Below are 15,685 nucleotides of genomic sequence, written 5' to 3' on the forward strand. Positions count from 1 at the left end.
TCTTTAAAAAAATGTGATGTGTCCACGTTGCGTTTTGGGGCATTTCCTGTCGCGGGCGCTAGGCCTCCCCACACAAGTGAGGTATCATTTTTATCGGGAAACTTGGGGGAACACTGGGTGGAAGGAAATTTGTGGCTCCTCTCTGATTCCAGAACTTTCTGTCACCGAAATGTGAGGAAAATGTGTTTTTTTAGCCAAATTTTTTGGTTTGTAAAGGATTCTGGGTAACAGAACCTGGTCAGAGCCCCACAAGTCACCCCATCTTGGATTCCCCTAGGTCTCTAGTTTTCAAAAATGCACAGGTTTGGTAGGTTTCCCTAGGTGCCGGCTGAGCTATGGCCAAAATCTACAGGTAGGCACTTTGCAAAAAACACCTCTGTTTTCTTTCAAAAAATGTGATGTGTCCACGTTGCATTTTGGGGCATTTCCTGTCTCGGGCGCTAGGCCTTCCCACACAAGTGAGGTATCATTTTTATCGGGAGACTTGGGGGAACGCTGGGTGGAAGGAAATTTGTGGCTCCTCTCTGATTCCAGAACTTTCTGTCACCAAAATGTGAGGAAAATATGTTTTTTTAGCCACATTTTGAGGTTTGCAAAGGATTCTGGGTAACAGAACCTGGTCAGAGCCCCACAAGTCACCCCATCTTGGATTCCCTTAGGTCTCTAGTTTTAAAAAATACACAGGTTTGGTAGGTTTCCCTAGATGCCGGCTGAGCTAGAGGCCAAAATCTACAGGTAGGCACTTTGCAAAAAACACCTCTGTTTTCTTTAAAAAAATGTGATGTGTCCACGTTGCGTTTTGGGGCATTTCCTGTTGCGGGCGCTAGGCCTACCCACACAAGTGAGGTATCATTTTTATCGGGAGACTTGGGGGAACGCTGGGTGGAAGGAAATTTGTGGCTCCTTTCTGATTCCAGAACTTTCTGTCACCAAAGTTTGAGGAAAATGTGTTTTTTTACCCAAATTTTGAGGTTTGCAAAGGATTCTGGGTAACAGAACCTGGTCAGAGCCCCAAAAGTCACCCCATCTTGGTTTCCCCCAGGTCTCTAGTTTTCAAAAATGCACAGGTTTGGTAGGTTTCCATAGGTGCCGGCTGAGCTAGATGCCAAAATCTACAGGTAGGCACTTTGCAAAAAACACCTCTGTTTTCTTTCAAAAAATGTGATGTGTCCACGTTGCGTTTTGGGGCATTTCCTGTTGCGGGCGCTAGGCCTCCCCACACAAGTGAGGTATCATTTTTATCGGGAGACTTGGGGGAACACTGGGTGGAAGGAAATTTGTGGCTCCTCTCTGATTCCAGAACTTTCTGTCACCGAAATGTGAGGAAAATTTGTTTTTTTAGCCACATTTTGAGGTTTGCAAAGGATTCTGGGTAACAGAACCTGGTCAGAGCCCCACAAGTCACCCCATCTTGGATTCCCCTAGGTCTCTAGTTTTAAAAAATACACAGGTTTGGTAGGTTTCCCTAGGTGCCGGCTGAGCTAGAGGCCAAAATCTACAGGTAGGCACTTTGCAAAAAACACCTCTGTTTTATTTAAAAAAATGTGATGTGTCCACGTTGCGTTTTGGGGCATTTCCTGTTGCGGGCGCTAGGCCTACCCACACAAGTGAGGTATCATTTTTATCGGGAGACTTGGGGGAACGCTGGGTGGAAGGAAATTTGTGGCTCCTTTCTGATTCCAGAACTTTCTGTCACCAAAGTTTGAGGAAAATTTGTTTTTTTACCCAAATTTTGAGGTTTGCAAAGGATTCTGGGTAACAGAACCTGGTCAGAGCCCCAAAAGTCACCCCATCTTGGTTTCCCCTAGGTCTCTAGTTTTCAAAAATGCACAGGTTTGGTAGGTTTCCATAGGTGCCGGCTGAGCTAGAGGCCAAAATCTACAGGTAGGCACTTTGCAAAAAACACCTCTGTTTTCTTTCAAAAAATGTGATGTGTCCACGTTGTGTTTTGGGGCATTTCCTGTCGCGGGCGCTAGGCCTACCCACTACTTGTGGGAACATAGATTAGCAAAACAAGTGTTATTGCCCCTTGTCTTTCTCTACATTTTGTCCTTCCTCAATTTCAATATTTTTCTTTTTCAGTTGTTATTTTCTGTAGGAAACCCTTATAGGATCTACACAAATGGCCCCTTGCTGAATTCAGAATTTTGTCTACTTTTCTGAAATGTTTAGATTCCTGGGATCCAGCTTTGGTTTCACGCCCATTTCTGTCACTGACTGGAAGGAGGCTGAAAGCACAAAAAATTGTAAAAATGGAGTATGTCCCAGTAAAATGCCAAATTTGTGTTGAAAAATTGGGTTTTCTGATTCAAGTCTGCCTGTTCCTGAAAGCTGGGAAGCTGGTGATTTCAGCACCGCAAACCCTTTGTTGATGCTATTTTCAGGGGAAAAAAACACAAGCCTTCTTCTGCAGCCACTTTTTCCCATTTTTTTGGAAAAAAACGAAATTTTCACTGTATTTTGGCTAATTTCTTGGCCTCCTTCAGGGGAACCCACAAAGTCTGGGTACCTCTAGAATCCCTAGGATGTTGGAAAAAAAGGACTCAAATTTGGCTTGGCTAGCTTATGTGGACAAAAAGTTATGAGGGCCTAAGTGCGAACTGCCCCAAATAGCCAAAAAAAGGCCTGGCACAGGAGGGGGAAAAGGCCTGGCAGCGAAGGGGTTAAGGTAGGACATATACTTGCGTGTTTTATGTGTCTGAACAGTGAAATACTGCCAAATTCGGTTTTCACTGTGCAAGGCCTATCTCTCTCATAAGTTAACATGGGAGCTGCTTTTAAATATCCTTACAGCGCAGATTCTCTTTGAGAGCACATACAAATTTGGAGTTTAGGGTCTCTGAACTCACAATTGAAAAATACATCTTTTAGTGAAGTTGGTTTTCAAATTGTCTGTTTGAAAATGCCACTTTTGGAAAGTAGCCATTTTCTTGCTTAAACCATTCTGTGACTCTGCCTGTTTGTGGATTGTCTGTCTGGGTCAGTTTGACAGATGGTCTGTCTTGCACCTCTCTAGATAGTGACACAAAAGGGGGTGGGGTGTAGCCTGCATATCCTGATGAGCCATCTGAGCTGGAGAGAAGGGAGAAGTGGTCGTTCACACCTGAAAGGACTGTGCCTGCCCTCACACAATGCAGTCTCCGACCCCCTGGTGTGCATCTGGGCCTGGCCTGGCTAAGGAAGGATCTTGCAAACACATGAGACTTTGCTTTGAAGTTTGCCAACTTCAAAGGCAGAACAGGGCATAAGAAGAAGACCAAAAACCCCAGACTTTTAGAATCTTTCTGGAATCAAGAAGAACCTCTGCCCAGGAGAAGAGCTGAAGGAGGAGTAGTGTCCCTTTGCTGTGTTGCTTTGCTGGACTGGCTTGCAGTTGCTGCTTCTGCCTAAAAAGAGTGGAAAGGGTGAACTTTGCTGTGTGTCCTTCTTGAGAAAGTTCTCCAAGGGCATGGAGTAGAGCTTGCCTCCTTTTGGAAGTCTCAGGGACACCCTTGACCTGCAGCACTGGGGACTGTGTGTTTTATGCTGTTCAAGCGGAGAAACCACTGCGACACCGCCAGCGATGCCTCTGGCCTGCACCATCACCTGCCGATGCTGCATGGAGTCACATTGCCCCGCTTCGCACTGCGACCCTGGTCTCACCAACGCCATCATCAGATGACTTCACCGAGCCGTTGTACGCACCACGACCTGTGGGCCCCGCACTCCGGCATCGCCTGCTCACACCGCAGCCTGGGCCTCCCCGACCACACCGTTCCTGCTGACACCGGTGCTGCTGCCTTCACCGTGGTCTGTGGACACCGCTTGTGAGGAGCACGAAGAACCATCCCGCACCGCAGCCCCGGTCCACTGACGCCTGACCATCGACTGTAGTGTCGTCACCAGGCATCTCTGTGTGCACCGTGGCCTGTGGCCACTGCTTGTGAGGGTCACGAAGCACCGTCCCGCACCGCTGGCTTGGGTCTACCGACGACAGTGCTTCCACAACAACGACGCCGCTGCCTGCACCGTGACCTATGGACACTGCACATTGCACTTCCCCACTTTACTGCGCAACCCTGGTCTCACCAACGCCGCTGGACGCCGTCACCGAGCTGCTGCCTGCACTGTGACCACCGCACATTGCATAATCCTGCTTCGCACCACAGCCCCAACGCTATCCACACCAGCGCTCCTGACTTCATCAGCCCTGAGTTCGATTTGCAACGCGTGTGACTTAAGTGGCCTGACGACTCCTGCCCTAACTCTTGAACCGACACCGTGACAGCAGTGACGCCGCTCTCCGGAGCTCACCGCGAGGATCACGACGCCCTACAAATCGAAGGTACTGTTTGTGGGTCTTCCTGCCACCGTAGCTGGCCCGCGATGCCGCGGCCGGCCTGAACTGTTGGTTTTGTTGATCACGACGCCGTGATAGCCCCAGGTGGAGCTATTGACTTCAAGGAACTGTATTTTTGAGTAAATCTTTCAGAATTCATATTTTTATTAATCTATGTTGGATTTTATTGTATTTGGTCTTGTTTTACACACATAAATATTGGCTATTTTTCTAAAACTGGTGTGGTGTCCTTTTGTAGTGTTTTTGCTGTATTACTGTGTGTTATGTGCAAATGCTTTACACATTGCTTCTGAGATAAGCCTGACTGCTCATGCCAAGCTACCAAGGGGGTGAGCAGGGCTTATCTGAGCAGGTATCTCCCCTATCCTGACTAGAGTGAGGGTCTCTACTTGGACAGGGTGCAAACCGACTGCCAACTAGAGACCCTATTTCTAATAGTGCTTATGTTTTACAGAGAGATCCCACTAGCACCCAATTGAAGATGGCTCCTGTGACGTTGTTGGTGTGCATATGAAACAGTCCCAAACCAAAATGGCAACCGAAGAGGGGTAGGCCATGCACAGAGTTGAGTCACGTCATAAAGGATGGCCAGAAAACTTGCAGGAAGTCACTGTGGTACCAAATGAAACTAGAATGCATACATAACACTTGGCAGGGGCAAGAATAATGTGTTGCAAATGAGAATGATGCAAGCACAATGGTGAGCGCACTGCACCCTAAACAGCGATTCATCCTAGGCACAAGATGTAGCAAATCGGTGGTCCGGTCCCCTTGTTGCCACCGAAATGAAAGAGTTGTCACACTAACTCATCAAGATGTAGGTACATTTAATTGTAATAACCTGCATAGGTAGACATAGCGACCACCAACACACCACATGCCCTTAAACTGCAGTTTCCAACATCCTAATCTCCTTTGACCTCACAGAGCCTCACTGGAACTGTGATGCACTGTATTAGGCTAAACCCCACAAACATCTTAACTCTTTCACTTGGGTATACCAGATCATGTGACAGATTATATCAAACTTAGGGCCCTCCACAAAAGCAAATGAGTTCCCTCCTCTCCAACATTATGGCCTGCCTGCCCGATTTTGATTCAGGCGGACCATAGTTAGATAACAGTGGAGACTACTTTGTCTCCTCCGTGGTCAAAATTCTCCAGCGGAGTAAGAGAACTGGCTATATGTCTGCCCACCTAATTTAGATGGATGCACATATAGCTGTTTTTCATTGCCTGTGACAGCCAGGAGAAACCTGGCAGTAAAGGGGCAATGAAAATTACTCAATGCTCCCCTCGTCCTGGGAGGAAACTCCCATGGTGTGGGGAGCATTGTTTATTTCATCTTCAATATTTTTTGAAAATTAAAAAAAGTGTAACTTTACCGTACAGCTGCATCCTGTTTGACGATTCATTTCCAGGAATCGCCTTGATGGTGGTTACCATCAGTGCTTGAAATGTCTGTCGGGCTGACGGCAGATCAAAATCGGGCCTGCAATATAACATCGAAACTTAGGACAGAGTGCCACAGACCCACCATGCCAGATAAGATAGCAGAGACTCCATCTTTGAGTCCTAAAATAATAACATATATAAATCGGTATCGGAAACACGCAAGGAAAGGTTTTGACAGGGTCATGGTGTCTTGTCAAGATAAAGAACCTGCGTTCATAACAAAGGCTTGTGCTGCTTCTGGACTGTGCCAAAGCAGTTGGGATGTATATTTTCTATATGTGAGGGAAGCATGCTCAGCTGCTGCCCAGGCACTGCCGCACCTGTTGTCTGAGGCAAGGATCCATGGTTGATAGACGTGTTATATCTGACCTGTATTCATGATGAAGGTTTGTGTTGATCATGGTGTGTACGGCTGCTGCTGAGATTCATCTTTTCAGGATATGTGGGAGGCTTGCACTGTTGTTTTTCCTTTCTGACTGAAGTGTTCATTGCCACAGCTATGATGTGTCTGCTTTGAGTGTGGGAGGAAAGCTTCCTCTGCCTGTCTGATGTACAGCTTGTGTATTAGGAATTCCAGCACTAGTGCTGAGTGCGCTGTTAGTCTCCGTGCAGAGGAAACATGCTTAATTTAGCATGTGGTTTGCTGTACTAGTTCCCTGTGCAAGGTTCCTAGGGGAAAACCACTAAAGTACTCTTTAAATTAGTATTGTATTGTACTGTAGAGCCTCACATTCCTATGTGGGGTGCCAAAGCACATTTTCAGATACCTGCTATGCGGCCAACAGCCTTTACCATTCATGCTTTACTATAAAGTACCTTTACCAGGCAGTCTACACCATCCTGAGACCTTTACCATACATTCTTTTACCATGAATGCCTTTACCATGTATAATGGTAAGAATAGGTAAGTACAGTAAAAAGTCTATTTTTATCTATACCTATTAAATAAATACATAAATATATACATATATATTAAACTTGTAATGTACATTTGTACATCTATTTATATATATATATATATATATATATATATATGAGATACATTTTTAATAATGCATTTTGAAAATTAATATTTAAAATTATAATTATTTAAAATGTACAAAATATTTTTTTAGGAGCTGGATGTAAGAGATCTAGGGGTAGTGAGTGGGGAAGTGTGTTACTACTCAGGAGTTCTTTTTAACATACATGTGAATTAATTTATTTAAACAATTTAAATTAAAAATCTATAAAAAATTGAGCGAAAAAAGGTTCAAAGGACTTTATAGTTAGATGTAAAATTCAATTAAAACATACAATTTTAAACAAACAAAACGGCACATGGCCAAAGGAAATAATATATTTTTTTATATAAAAAATCCCTTGAAACTGTTTGAAAAAAACAAAGGTTAAAGTGACAGTATAGTTAGGTATGATAATAATATCTTACTTCGCATTAAAAATAACTTAGAAATTCATTGAAAAAATAAAAGTTAAAGGGATGTTAAAGAACAGGTGAACATTTCAGTTAAAACATACAAACAAAACCACCAAAAGTGACCAGACATAGTTACCTCAAGTAACTGTAATTGATGCCCTAAAGTAACTATAACTTTTCCCCGCCATGCACAGTGTTGTCATCAATGATGTAATTTCAGATGTTGCTGGGAGGTTATCAGTTATGTTATAGAACGTGTCATGAGTGATGTAATATGGGAGGTAATTAGCAGTGCATGGTGAGTACACGAGTTATAGTTACTTTGGCCACATGGCCTCCTCCCTTTGAAAATCACAGCACCTTTTCCCAGGCCTCGAATCCGAAGACGGCTGCCGCCACAGCCTTGTTGTTGTGGTGGTAGCGTACCAGATCTTGTCTCAAGATCTGTCCACTCCATAGACCCTCCATGTAACAAAATATACAATTTGCTTGAGGCTGAATGTCTCCAAAACTACTGAATGGATTTACACCAAATCACACTTTCTGCACCAAGATCTAGCTTTCTACCAAATTTGGTGTAATGCCGTTCAGCAGTTTTTGCAGTATGCCTGTTCAATTTTCCTGTGGAAAAATGAATGGTGAAAACATGTTTTTGGGATCCTCCTTTTTATTGACCCCACTTATAGCATCACCATGAAACTTTTCAGGAAGGAGCTGGGGTGAATGACACTGATATATATGGAAAGTTTCATGAAGATTTGTCAAACAGTGCCCACGTTTTAGCAACCCAAACAATGCTTTTTCTATTGAAATACAATCCTGACTATAAGTACCTAATGGTGACTGCCACTGGGTAATACACTAGATAAAAGGAGATGGATTTAAGGTATCTTGGGGTAATGAGTGAGGAAGTGTCTTAATATTCAGGTATTTTTAAAATACTTGTGTATTAATAAATTAAATAATTTCAGGTATTTAAAATGGTCATGTGTATTTATTAAAAATATGTACAATACAAATAATTATTTTAGAAGACAGAAGTAAGGGATATAGGGGTAATGTGTGGTTAAGCATATTAATGTTCAGGTATTCAATATAAATACTTGAATGTTAATACAATTAGAATAAGAATAAATAATAAATGTAAAATATTGTTTAGAATGGTATAATAGGTAAAATATCAAATTTAGTTATTAGAAAATAAACATTAAACAAAAACATTAAATACCAAATAAACATGCAACTTTAAATTATTTTTTATTTGTTTAAAAATTATAAAAATGTTTCAGTAAATATATGATTATAAAACTTTTTAATATTTTTTAAAACATGTAAAATTCATAATGCAATTTAATAATAATAAAATAACAATTCTTTGCCATTTTTCAACTTCACGTTCTTGGTTGTTTGTCTGTTTCTACAGTTAGTGGAGCATTACGGTCAAGATCTGAAATAGGGAGGAGCTGCAGTCATTTAAGAACAATCTAATTTACCTAAATGAATATAATATTTAGATAATTTATTGTCTGGAGCGAAGTAGTGAGGTAGTTAGATATTGAGTAAGAGTATAATATATGTGTGATATGTTTTAACCAGTTTTACATCTCTAAATAAGTTGGTTTCATATGAGCATATTGGCCGGGTATCATTTCTTGAAAAAAGATTTTCTAATTGGATTTTTTTTTTTTAAAGGTTAGATATAACAACCTTATTTTTTCTGTTGGGTTTTTAACAGGTTTTAAACAGACAACTGTCTTGGAAAAGAAAGGAAAGACGCAATGGATAATATGACTTCTATTTTACAGGATTCCATTTTAGTATAAGTATTAACTTTTCGGATTGTTGGGAACTTGGAAGACATTTTGTGTAGAAAAATGTCAGACGAAGAAGACAGCATCATAGATTTCGTTTTTTTTGTTTTAAACTGTTTTTGAGTTGAATGGATTAAAGAATGGAGATGATCAGAAGGTCGAGAATAGAGTGTATTGGATTTTTCATCAATGTAGGGAGTCTGTGTTTTAATTTCTTAACATTTGTTAGGGTTATGGTATGTGATTTAGATTTCTGGATTGATGGATTACCTGTGACACATGGTGAGTAAATGATTATTTAATCACCAGGATTTGAAGAAATAAGACATCAACAGGTGGGGCAATTAAAATACTTAAAGTTTTTGAAAAAAGCCAATTGTATTTAGTAGAGAATACAAATCAGGCGAGTGATGTTTGTAATTTGTTTGTAGTGTAGGTAATGTAAGATGTATTCAATATTGGCAAAGTAGTCTGCAGCTCCCAACATTCAAAGTTTTTGAATTGTAGCAAATTGTCTGTCTGATATTTATTTGCTTCTTTTGGAAAATCAAGGATGCAGACTACCTGTCAATGAATAATTGCAACTGTCTCATTTCCTGAAAATATTGTTCCTTTTTGAAAAGTTTCAGGTAATGATCCAGGCTTGGGTGCCTTTTACCGTTTGAAGTGATAAAAGGGTTACGCCAATGCTCAGTAGCATTTCTTGTCTTTATACCTCCTTATCAGGTTGACTAGCAGTTCCACCTTTCATTTGAAAAATATGATTTTCTCCTGCGACCCAACCTGTTTAGATGTACAATCCATACTTCTTCAAAGTAATTTAAGAGTGCTTCCAACCACAACTAGAATGCACCCATCATACAAATGTTACAATTCTCCAGGGTTACTGTGTTATGTAGTGTTTCAAATGTTAATATACTTTTCTGACACTGTTTGTTATCATATTTCAGAACATTGAAAAGTTGAGAGTGCCATTGAAGACAATAGAGTGGCTAATGGCTTATAATGGCTGGTAGAAGCCTTCTGCTCCAATACTCCAATATTTGTCTTCCTGTTTCTCCCTTTTTAATTTAGAACATTCTACCCTCAGTGAGTGTAATATTCTAATAGCCTTATAGCCCTTCTGCCTCGGGCATTACCTGTTTTTGACGGCCCTCACCCTCGTTATAGGTCCTTACCTGTCGCTCAGGCCTATCAATCAGGTTCAAGTCTTTAACAACCAGTATAGCCCTTGGCAGTGGGCTATAACAGGACAGGTTCATGGTTAAAGGATTCTGTTGGTTCAGGGGGAATGTTAATTTCAGAATAGTTTTGAGGTCTTCTTAGCTGTGGATTACTCTCCTGTTTATGTCGATGCATCATTCTCCTCAAATTTGGAATAGTGGGCATATTTCTTGCAATATGCATGAGGATCGTCTTGGCTAAACCTTTATTACTTGGGGTTCATTAGAGGTAGCACCAAGTGACTTTATGTTTTGGAGTGTTTCTCTTCGAACTCGGTTGCAAAGGCAGTGGTTATGCTTAGTAGGCCTTTCAGCAATATCACCAAGAATAACCACTCTGCCTTTACAATGGACTGAGAAATAGCCTGATAGGAATTCTCCATGTTTTGGTATTCTGAAAAATAAAATAAAAAGTTAAGTATTTATTGATTATCTAATAATGTTTAAAACATATTTTTGATCTAATATTTAATCCTGTTGAAAGTCTGAAAATGTTAATTCTTTAAACCTGTTTTATAACAATGTTATTGTGTTGAATTCTACTGAGAGAAAGGAAACATAGTAGTTATATTCCTGTTAAGGGTTTAAAGAATGTGTAGCAATTTGTTTTGTAGCAATTGCTTGAAAATGTATCTTTTGGCCTAGTGTTTTGATGTTTGTTGCGACTTCTGTTGTTCACTGTAGGTCAGACTTCACCTTGGTTTTCTTCAGTTCGAGAATGCACAACTGTTTGAGCTGGCCCTTTTTTCAGGGTCATCCCCAAACTTTTTGCCTTCCTCTCTTCATATTTTTCTGACCCTATTTTTGTTTGCTTTAGTACTCTGGGCACTTTATCACTGCTAATAAGTGCTAAAGTGCACGTGCTCTTACCCCTACAACTTGGTATGATTGGTTTACACCTGTTTGGCTTATTTAATATACCTCAAAGTCCCCTGTATACACAGAGCCTGTAAATTAAATGCTAATAATGGGCCTGCAGCGTAGATTGCGCCACCGACAGAAGTAACCTTTCAAGCATGTCTCAGGCCTGCCACTGCAGGGCCTGCATGTGCAGTTTACTGCCACATTGACTTGTCAAGTCAAACTACGTCCCAAGGCCTAAACCCCCTTTTAGCTACACCTAAGTCACCCCTACATTAGGCCCTAGATAGCCCTATGGGCAGGGTGCTGCATATGCAAAAGGTAAGATGTATGTCTTTATGTACTACATGTCCTAGTAGTGACAAACAGCCTATTTAGTTTCTCACTACTGAGTGCTGCTCCTCTCAGGATTGCATTGGAAATGCCCTGACATTTGTCTAAGTGGCATCTTCTGATGTATGAGGGGTAACGTAGGCATGTTTGGTATGGTTGGAATGGTAGTGAGAAATGCTGCTTAGTGGTATAGGTGGATTTTTGGTTACCATTGTAGAAATGCCACTTTTTAGAAAGTGGGCATTTCTCTGTGCTTATAATTCTAGTGTTGTGCAGCCTGACTGAATCCTATTGATTTATATATTGGATTTGAACAGTACGGAGTTGTCTTATTCATTAATTGAAGACTGAATCGTATGTACACAAATTATATCTAAACAATTCCTTTAGGAGCCTTTTTAAGCGATACCTTTTGAAGTGGGCATTTCTCTGTGCTTATAACTTTGGTGCTTTTGCAGCTTGACTCCAATCCACATCTGAGGTAGAGTAACAGGTGGGCTTTGTGCATACATTTCAGACAGCCAGTACACAGGGGGGTGGATGTATAACAGGAGTACATCTGCATACTGAGCTGGGTGGGGAGAGGTAGAGACGCGGCACACATGCATCTGCAAAGGCTGTGCCCTGGCGTCACATAAAGGGCTCGTTTACCCCCTTCTGATGTGGGAGCCAGTGTCGGAGGAGAAGGGAACATTCCTGGAACCGGCTAGTGCTGGTTGGACCCCTCTCCCCACCTTTGTGGAAGCTTGAGCAGAATTAGTATAAGTACAGGGTGTTGTCCCCCTCATTTATAGACGCTGTATGAACTTGGAACCAGATGCTGGAAGGTCTCACCAGGAACAGCCTTGGGACTGCACTGCTGTTGTGGTGACCTGTGACCTGCTATGTTACTAGAAGGACTGCCACTGCTTTCACCAGAACCTTTGTGCTGGCCTGCTTGCCTGGCCCATGCAGCCTTGTTCCCCCACGGCTGTCTCCAGGGGCTGAGTGGTGTGACCCCCCCGGTATTCTTGTTGCCTTGGTGCTACTTTCTGAGGGGCATGAATAGAGTACCCCCTTTTACCCTTGTGGAGTGCATGGAGAGCACTCCAAGGACAGGAGAGGGTGAGGAGCGCTTTATTTCTGATTAGAGCGCGTTTCTATTATTTATAATTATCCTGCGCGCAATGAAGCACCCATGTTACACTGTGTTCATGGGCCCACCCTCCATGAGGTAGGAGAGGTCGCAAGGAGCCCGGGGAGTCAGCACAGATGAGCGTGCTTCCGTGGCAAAGGCAGGCCCCTTCCTCAAAGAGATCACCTCCACGGCCTGACTGGAGGAAAAAGAGCTGACCCTTCACCGGAGCGTGGGCCCAACGGTGCACACTGAGTGTTGTCCGTCAGGAGTAGATCTGATGAGAGATATTCTGTTCCAAGATGGCCACCAAAGTTTTTTGGCTTGGCCGTGTGATTTTTAAGAGGTTATGCCTTCCAAGCGTCTGGTTAAGAGGGACAGCCTGATGGCAGCTCGCGCAACCACATTTTCTGATTGATTTGAGCCCGACAGGAGTTTGTGTATTTGTGACCAAATAAGTAATGATTTATGTTTAACTGATTCATGTTCCATAACAAACTGAAGTTTAGTTGGTATGCTGGAATCTGGTTAATGGATTGACGTTTATTTTGTCTTCATGTAGATTACATCATCCTATATATTGGAGTAACTGAATAATGGTAAGCATGGTCCTGTGGGTGTCTGGCTACTGTAGATTGGATGTTAAATCTTTACCCTTGATTTAGTGTTTTCTGTTTAGTTGGGTGCACCAGACGAAAGGATTAAGCAGTGCCTCTCTGGCAAGTTGATGTTTAAGCAGTATTAATTTGTTGTGTTGTTTTATTTCTGGAATTAGCTTTAGGTATTAGTTGGTTCACTGTGCTTGGGAGTATTTAACTCTTGTCAGTTACTTGAAGAGCACTGGTGGGTGATTCTATATATATATATATGTGTGTGTGTGTGTATATATATATATATATATATATATATATATATATATATATATGTATACATGCCTGGTGCGGCCACACTGCCCGATCACAGGTGGCTGCCGGTGATCTTTGTAATCAGATATACCGGGATGCTGGCTGCCTACTCATGGGCAGTGGCCCTTATTACAGTACTGTTACTTGGGGAGGCCCTGTAGGTCTTCCCCGTCAGCCCATACCGCCAGGGGCATTTTTTTTTACTAGTCCTTTGCGGAATGGATGAAAATATCAACAGAGGCCCCCTCCCCACTAGGAGTGAGGAATTACCAGTAATAGAAACGCAGGCGCGTCCTGTCCTTGTCTGTACATCCATGTGAGATGGATGTGTGATGGATGTGTCCCCGTGATTTAGGGTGTCTTTACCTAGCGTATACATTCCTGGTGGCAGGGGGAACGGAGAGATTGTACCCCTATCTTATCTGCTGCATTCTATGCCCTGACACAATGGTGTCTATTGGTTTGTGTAATGTTTTATGACATATGCAAAGGATGAAGATATAATTAATGATCACGTGTTTATTATGACATGTGCATTTTTGGTGATAATGATGATCTGCCATATGGGAATGTTTCATTCTATGCATGCTTTTGGTGATAATGATAACCTGACTACTGCTTGTATTGCAGAATAGTAGTAACCTGTGTGAGGTGCGGACAACAGATTGTTTAGCGGGGTATTACTGATACATGTTGTTTTTGGTCTAATGATGTGTTATGCAATACAGTTTATTTTTATATAACTTGTTGTGGAGTCCTCTTTGTGGTGTTTTGGCATAATTAGATATTATTATACATGTTGAGATATAAAAGATTTATAGATGTGGGATGAAGAAAAAAATGTTCAGGGTTATAAATTGCTTAAAGTGTTCCTTTTTATACATTTATGGCTTAGATTGAAGTGAGAATAGTAAATCCCACCCATTTAGTGTCCAACATCTTCCCTAACATGACTTAGATTGGAGAGGGGGAAGTAAACATTGCCCCTTCACTGTCCAACACCATCCCACAATGGTTTGAATTGGAGTGGGAATAGTAAATCTCACCCCTTTGCTATCGATCATCATCCCAGACATGGATTAAATTGGTGTGGGGATAGCATAAATCACTCCTTTAGTGTCCAATATGGCTTCGATTGCAGTGGAAAAAGTAAATTTGACTCTTCAGTGTTCTACAATACCAAACTTGTCTGGAGTACTGAAAATAAAAAAAAATAAGTAATTGATAATATTTTTTTGGAAAAAAATAATTATATCAACACACATGTACTCTTAATATTATCAACTTTGTTTTGGAGAATCTGCACAGAGAGGAGTATCAACTTCTTTTGAAATTTTCTGTGGGGGTGAAAAAATACATATATATTTTAAAAATAATATTACATAATAAATATGTATGTATTTTACATTTGTTTTATTTCTATCATACTTATTGGACTAGATGGCACTGTTTTCTGCACTCAAGTTTGCAAGAATACTTTGTGTCTTTTTATTCTAATTACATGTTGCTTTGACAATAGTTTATTGGAACCAGAGCAGCCAAAATGTTATCACTTTATTAAGGCAAGAAACTCTTATTGATATGTTAGGGTATATGAGTAAGCAACTCGTTCATTGAAGTTTGGTCCTCTTCCCTGCTTGTTCCTCCTAGGGGTGTACTTAAGTACAAAATTGGAAATTATTAGAACAAAAACAGACATTCCTCTGACCAAGGGCATAATCTTGGGACCTTACTCATATCCAATGGTATCCATGATATATCAATAAGATTTCTGAGGAAGAAATATTGGAATTTGCAAATATGATAGAGGCAGTAGTTACAGATAGTGAAATTAGTGGAGGTTTCAATCTTTGGGCAGAATAGTGGAAGGATACAAAAATAATCTTATTGGCAACTCACGTTGAAGCCTAGGGTTAAAAGTTATTAACTAGATTTATGCTTATAAGAGGGTATTAACTCACATCCTTACTCAATTTTAATGAATGTAGTGAAGAATCCAGTAAAGTAACTATTGGAATAGTACATGGACTGCTACTTACCTTGGGGGCGTGGCCTGCAGGCCAAGATGGCAGACGCGATCTAGCCGAGCTCCGCGGCTAACCCCGATTACCTGTCCATAATACGGCAATGGGGGGGGGGGCAATGATCAGCAGCTGGCTCGCGTGCCTCCAGTGGGGATTCCCCGGGAGTGAGTTGTATTGCTTGGAGTTGTTGGGGGAGCATCGGG

This window comes from Pleurodeles waltl, chromosome 3_1 (genome assembly GCF_031143425.1).
Source record: "Pleurodeles waltl isolate 20211129_DDA chromosome 3_1, aPleWal1.hap1.20221129, whole genome shotgun sequence".
Classification (NCBI taxonomy): Eukaryota; Metazoa; Chordata; class Amphibia; order Caudata; family Salamandridae; genus Pleurodeles; species Pleurodeles waltl.